Genomic DNA, 7,811 nt, shown 5'->3' with positions numbered 1-7,811 from the left:
ACCACACACTCACAGGGTCATTCACTCTTTGTCCAGATAGACTGTTATCCACCAGAAGCCCTGTTTATAGCTCGAGTTATCAATTTAACCAGACACTGTGTTTTTTCATATGATCTGTTCTTCATAATATTTTCTCATGTATCAACAAACCAAACATGGATGTTTTTAGTGCCTTATTGGACTGTTGTCTGGTCAATTTCACATATTATCAAAAAATATGTGTGTGTGTGTGTGTGTGTGTGTGTGTGTGTGTGTGTGTGTGTGTGTGTGTGTGTGTGTGTGTGTGTGTGTGTGTGTGTGTGTGTGTGTTTACAGGAGGCATCTGACTTTTCTCACTGAAATGTTGTGTAAGCTCGGCTGTCCGTGCCTCTCATTCCTGGGTAGCGTGAGTCAGGACTGAGTGAGTAAACCAAGCTGGTCTGGAAAGCAGCAACTCCTCCACGCAGCGATGCTGTGATGAGTTAATGTCTGCATGACAGCAAAGATAACTCAGAAAATAAAAACCTGACAAATCTGTGCCTGGAATGAGAACTTGACATATTTTTTTTGCCTTTATTCCTTTATTTCTTGTCACCCTCGTAGGGTGGTATCTGTATCATCCTCAAGCTTGGGTCTGCTCTAGGCCTGGGGGTGCGCCTAAAGCTAAATGTACCTATTTCTGTACACTTTCAATATACAATGACCAATCCTGTTCATAGGATGCGGAGATGCAGGCACATTAAGGTGCTTCAGAGAGCTGATGCTGGTCAAGGGTCTTGCTCAGGGACCAATCTGCAAACTCCCAGTCTCACATCCACTATATTAACCTCTGGGCCTCTTCCTCATTTACCCTGAATATCTCCTATTTTGTCTTCAGCTGGGTCAATCCCCCCAGTTTTGGCCATCCTGCCCAGATAACATCCCCATGCCAGTACTGTCCATCCTGCTGAAGTGGATCAATGGGTCTCCCTCATTCTTCGTGTAAAACTTGATATTATCCACATAGAACAGCTGGACTGACTGTTGCCCCATTTCCAGATCAGTACCAGTCTTTGTGAAGATCTGACTGAGGGGGTTCCTCGGAAAATGCCACACTTGATGTTAACTTGGGCGATACGCTTTGGATTTGATCGTCTTCCTCAGACCCATGGACTTCTTAGTTTCCTGGTCTCGTACAGTACAATAGACATTCCAGTATCTGTGTGAGGCACTGAGTCACAGGTCCTCTTGTAATCGATCCAGGCAGTGCACAGGATGCTCGGTCTGTTCTTGCCTGCTGATCTTAGCTGCGACGAAGCCTGACAGGAGCTTTTATGTTTTACCGAGACAGGTTACGGGTCAATATTTGGACTCAGTATTCTTTCTTGATTGTTCTACTGTGGACAATTTGCCTGCTCTGAGGACCCTCACACTGTTGCTTTAAACACTGTCTATAGCAAGAGTGTGAAACTGGACGGTTTAGTCTGCTACCCTGCCTCTGTTTTGCTGTTGTTTGAGGATTGGCCCAGAAGGTATATTATCAAAATTTTCACATTTCACAGCATTAAAATCATCAAATGTTCTCCTGTCTGAATTCCTTGTGCCTCACAGGCTGTTTGGTCAGACTCCAGCAGTATGTTCACAGATATTGCAGGAGCTGAAGTACGAACAATAGCTGAGTGAGTGTGAAAGAGCAGCAGTGAGGGGCTGTTTGGTAATGAGGCACGTCTCTGGTGCGGTAGAAAATGGGAAGTGATGCATCTGACCATGTGCAGAGTGTCTGGATACAAAATAAAACAGGAAGTGAGATCAAAGCAGATTGTTGCCATAAAAACCGCCTCATTATGATATTGTTTGATCAATTCACTTCATGAGTACCTTCCTTCACATGGAATGACGTTTGAACTGCACTTTATTGGACATTTTTGAATAATTCTACCATGTTTCCTATGAAAATATGTATGCCTCAAATTATTCTTAGATTTCTTTTTTTAAATAAATTTTAACTTTAAACTTTCATTTAATTTAATACCCCCCCCCCCCAAACATAGTACTGTATTCAATCACCTTAACCACTACACTACAAAACCACCCCAGAGCTTGGCTTCGGTGACCAGAGTACTTTTCTTGCGGGAAAGTTTGGAGTTGTTTTCTATTCAGTCTAGTGACTACAGGAAACCTAGACCAAAGATTAAAACCACACATTAAATGGGAACTGAATCCCCTCAAGAAGCAGAGTCAGCCATCCCATCCACGACACGGGGAAGCCTGTTGATAGTTCAAGCACTCAGAGAGAGCACAACTCACTCACAGCTCCAGTGAATATCCAGTGTAAATAGTAAAAATAGCTCAATTGCTCATTCTTCTTGAATCCCTTCACATTGCTTACTTGGTTTCCCACAATGGTTACCTGAGGATGTGCTGAAGCTCAGTTACAGATACAGAAAGAACTGAATAAAACCCCATTTGAAGTGACCTGGCATGTCCTTTCAAGCAAGAAAACAACATGATTTAATGCATGAACATGTTTACTGCATGACGAGTGCGAGGAGTGAAAGTCTTCAGGTATAATCGTGGCAGGCAGGGTCAGGGTCGAGCGTTGGTGAGAAAATCAGGGCCAGTCCTCAACGAGCAGCACATGATTACCATCAGCTTTCGTAAGTTAGAGTTCCACTTTGTTAGTCTGCAGATTCAAACTTCCTTAATCTGACCAACATTTAACAGATTTCAGAGACCAGTCATGCTTTTTGATAAAAATCATTACGTAACTGCTTGTTGTCCAGCCTGTCTTCAAAGTGTCCAAATAATGATAATAATTACAGGACCATCACAGACATGAGGACAGCTGCAGCGGCAACCTTTAGGAAAATAACAGGACAGAGGCGTCCTGTCATGAGTACATCCAGGAGATTAATAGGTCACTAACACCTCCACTTTAATTTATCACATAAAACATATTTTGCATTAAGAAGTGATATCCTTAAAGACTGGTCAAGCCGTTATGGGATAGGTAATGTATTGGATGATTGAAGAGGTGTCTTGGAATTACTCCAAGGTTAAGTGGTAATCCCATATCCATCAACACCTGACTCCCAGTACAAATGACCTGACTATGTATTTATTGGAAGGAGCACTTATGGAGCTTGATAAGTATCATTCACCAGCCATTACCCTATGCTCAGAAAAATGATCTAAAGGGATCCATTTGCATGCTAATCTCTCCATCTGCTCGATAGCCTCACAGGTTCAATTCTGTAGCACAGGATCTGAGATTCACCCTCTGAGAAATAACTTCTGTAAGAACAGAATTACTGAGCTGATCTATTGGTTTTCCATGGTGTGCCAAATTTGTTCCGGGACTAATGAAATGACTCATTTGTAGCATAAGGACTTAAATGAGATAGTGACATTGCAGCTCTGAATGTCATCATAAAATCTGAGAATGACATGTCTGTGGTCAAGCTTGAGTAGTGTCTTTTTTTTCTTTCTTTCTTCTTCTTCTTCCTCTCCAGTACACAAGGACAGAGAGGTAGAGGGTGACCGGGGTCAAACTGACCCACTGAGAAGTTTCACTGCAAGGCACAAGTTCCTCTTTTAAGGGAATGGTCTGAATTAGAATCTCTCTCACACACACACACACACACACACACACACACACACACACACACACACACACACACACATACACACACATTACATCTGCTATGTCTGATCATTTGTTCATGAAGAGCTCGTGTGATGTGACGTAATCAACAAAAAGTTGACATTCCCACTGATGTAGAAGGATCTGTTCATCTGACTGACTTTGAATTCAATGAAGATGTTTGAGTGAAAATAACATTTTTAATTACCTTTAAATAAAGGACACTGCGTGTGATAATTAAATTAAAGTCACTTTATGATAATTACAGACGTGGCGGCAGCGCTGGCCTGTATTTTGGCTGAATACTTTGTTTTATCACACCTCCTCACAGAGTTCATCTGGAAATAAAACAGAAACACTCTTCACACACAAACACACACTCACAGAACTAAAGGGGGGGGGGGGGGTGAGGTTAACTAACAATGCAGCTCATTAGTCAGTTATACCATTGAAATGTTTCTGCACTTCATTAAGTAACTATTTCCAGGTTTTTGACAGAGTCTCTCTCATTAGGCTGGTGCTTCAGAATTTAGTCATTGAAGTTAATAGCTTTGACACAAAATCTGCATTATAGCTATTTAAGAACAACAACAACAACAACAACAACAACAACAACAACAACTATATTCTTAGCTTCAGATCTAAAGTATGCCCCTGGTTATTCTGTTACCACAAAACATGCAACCTATTTATAAGTGTTTTACTGCCTCATTTCACAACATTTCCTAAAGCGTGTTTAGATAAACAACACCATAATTTTATTTTTACTGCTCCCAACAACACAGCATTTCAGTGTAGTTATCCACATTATCATATATTGTGTGTTTTGCAAAAATCACAGTTTTTTTTGTCCATCTATTTTCTCACAATAAGGTAAGTGCATCAACCAAGACATCAATGTCCAGTAATGACTTAAGGGTCTTTTAATAGTTTTCCTCTGTATTCATATCTGTATGTATTTTTCATGTCATCACATGTTTGAAATATAATTTTTACGCTGCTCCATCCTTTCATTGGATCCTAAAAACAATTCCTTTTTTCAAATATTTCCACTGTAGCTGCTGAGTTCCCAGTGCATCAAAAACTGTAAAATCAGTCTAAAGAAATTTTTCCCAAACTGAAACAGGCTCGGGTACGAATCCTTAGGGGAGGAACTTTCTGACAGGCCAACACATGCACTTTCCATTTGTCACTGGCTTTAAGTGATGGTATTAATCACTGTATTACATTAAAACCTGACATTGTTTGAGAAAAAAAAAAACTTTTTGCATCACGGAGGCTGCTCAGGAATCTGTTGCATAGTTTATTATATACAACATAAGAACAGTGTCACCGAAAGGACAAGCTTGGTTGGTTACATGGCTGTTTACATATTCTTGTGTTGCAGTGTAAGTAGACGTTGATCTTTTGTTATAAAATACAGAATATTTAAATAGACAAAAATACATCTTAACTGCATTCATCACTTGCTTCACTACACCACATCGCCTGCAGTCCTCTTTGTTTAGACCTGCAGGAGGTACATATGCATTATTATAACTTTTTCACACATAATCTAACAGCGTTCATGGGACAAGAACAGGAAGAACAACTTGCAGGACAGTTTCCCAGCAGGCCACCAGGAACCCACATCAGCCATCAACTGAAATATGCAATCTGCATGGTTGATGTCACATTTTCAGGGTAAATCTGCAATCAGGACATCTGGTTGAGTAACGGAGTGAAGGTACAGAGAGCATCACACGAACAGAAGTAATATACCTGAAGAACACACACATATGCATATCAAGCCTCTCCATTTCTCCTTGACGGAAGTGATTGTTGTGTTTCTATTTCTTTGGGACTCTGTTAGCTTGACTTTCATGCAGACTTTGCAGAAATGCATACGTTGTAGACACTTCTGCTTTTGTCCCCACAGGAACAAAAACATTTCATTAAACAGTAAACAGAGTAAGGTCTCAGCGACAGCAGTACACACACACACACACACACACACACACACTCACACACACACACACACACACAGTCACAGTTTTTTTTTTTCTGTATTTTGTGTTATTTTTAACCTACTACTCAATGCAGCAGTGCTGCTAATGGTTCCTTGTCATTGTTTAAAAGAGCCGAATCATTACACAATAATGTTTTGACCACATGATGCTGAAGGGAAGAATGCAACATTTTAATACTTCATACATAATTTTCCAACATTTTAAGAGCTGCAGCACTGTGAAAGGGACCCACAGTGGTCAGTGCAACACCATTTGATCTATATTTTGTACACTTCAAATGTATAAATGCTGCACAGCAGACTGAGATGTGATCCTTTGGAAAGTCAGATTTGGTCGTTCCCAACTTGAAAGTCACACAACAAGAGCATTTATGAGATATGAAATTATCTCTTAGGCGGAGCTGATTTTTCATTACGGATGATAAAAAGCCTGCGTTAATGCAGCGGATGAATTAGTTTGTCCACCCAGTCATTTGTCTCAGTTTCATCCATTTACAACAGTGCGTTTCATCAATGCAGAGCCATCCCACAGGATATTCCCTTTAATAAAGCTGTAATATTTAACCCCAAAATGACAACTATTACTCCATAATGATAAATCAAGCCTCATAACCAGATATGCCAAAGGAAGCAGCATCCTGTCTGTGCGAGCCATTTGGATGGAGTGACTATGCTTTTAAGGAAAGCAAAATGGAAAGAGAATAAGGAAAATCTTTAAGCCAATCTGGGTCCCTGCCAGCCTGCCTGCAACCTTTGCTCTTTTGGTTTGGGAGTTAGCTGGTTTCCTTTTTCCGCTGACATCACTCTTCGGGATCCACACAATGATAACACGGCCCCGATTGCATGACATTACTGCTTCCTTGAATGCACATGGGGAGAATTGTGTTAAAAATCCCACACGACTACAACTGCAGTTTCCAGCGAGCACCAGCTGCACAGCTGGTGTCCATGGGAGAGACGGAGCGGATACACAAATTCCAAACTGTTACGAGGCAGGGAAATACATTTCCTTGGGCAAGATTTTTCTTAGAGTACGCTACCCTGTGGCGGGTGTCCTCACTGTTGTGGCACCATATGGCAGATGTTACCTCAATGTTATTGTAAGCCGCAGAAATTATGTACATAAGAAGCTGTGAATAGATAAAATACTGTGCATGAGTCAAAAGCAAGACGTTACATAGCTTTGATTATCAATCACCAAGTGCCATAAGCAGAAAAACAAACCAATCGGACTTTGGGATTTCAACATCAGTTCCCGTGAATAACTCATGCAGTTTTTCATGGCTGCCAGTCTGGGCTGGTCATCATGCAGTAAAATGAAATTTGGGTTGTGATACCGTAGATGTTGTGATAGCCATCTAAAGTGCCTCAAAGCTTTGCACAGTGCTGTTAGTCGATTTAACGTTGGATCAGAGTACTTCAGCTTGCACGCAGTAACAATAACAATGCATTTAGCTTCACTTGTTACCTACATTGAGAATATCTTGAGCTCTTGAAACTGGGGTCATTCATTACTGGTTTTTAGATGCAGCCCGTGTTGTCATATTGAACATATTGAAAATTGCAATAACCCTTACAGAGTGCTTACATTCCCGCATTCATACCCGAGAAAACCTGCTCTCCAAATTTAAAGCAAATTGCAGCTCAGAATAAGTAGACTTTCCTTTATGTTTCGTGTCTTACATCTTAATTTGTTGTTGTGTATTTCAGAAATATGAGCCAAATACTAAAGTAAAACACACACTAAGTGGAAAGAAAAAAAATGCACCTTGTGTGATTTTTTTTTTTTTTTTTTTTTTTTTTTTTTTGTGTGTAATGCAAGCCAGATGTGACCGGGACCATGGAAACAGGTGATGATAGCATTACACTGGGATTGCAAACAGATGGAGGGAAGCTTGAACCTATTCTTGTGTCACTGCTGGGGTCATAAATAAAGATTTTTTTTTTTCTTCTGATGAAATGATTTCAGCATAAATAACACTACAGCAACTTTATGTGTTCTGTAAACAAAAAGAGGCCCCATTCAGAGCTACGAAGCATCGCCACAGTCTTGCAGGGAACGCGCAGTTCTTTACAGCAACAAAGCTGCTCTGATGATCCTGTGTGTCTCTCTGTTTATAGCGTACGATCTCTTCGTTAAATAATACGTTTGTGTTGTTGTCAGACGCTTGCTGCTGTTTCGTAGCAGTCCACCAGCAGCAG

This window comes from Salarias fasciatus, chromosome 1 (assembly GCF_902148845.1).
Source record: "Salarias fasciatus chromosome 1, fSalaFa1.1, whole genome shotgun sequence".
NCBI classification, from domain to species: domain Eukaryota; kingdom Metazoa; phylum Chordata; class Actinopteri; order Blenniiformes; family Blenniidae; genus Salarias; species Salarias fasciatus.
This window is presented reverse-complemented; position numbering follows the sequence as displayed.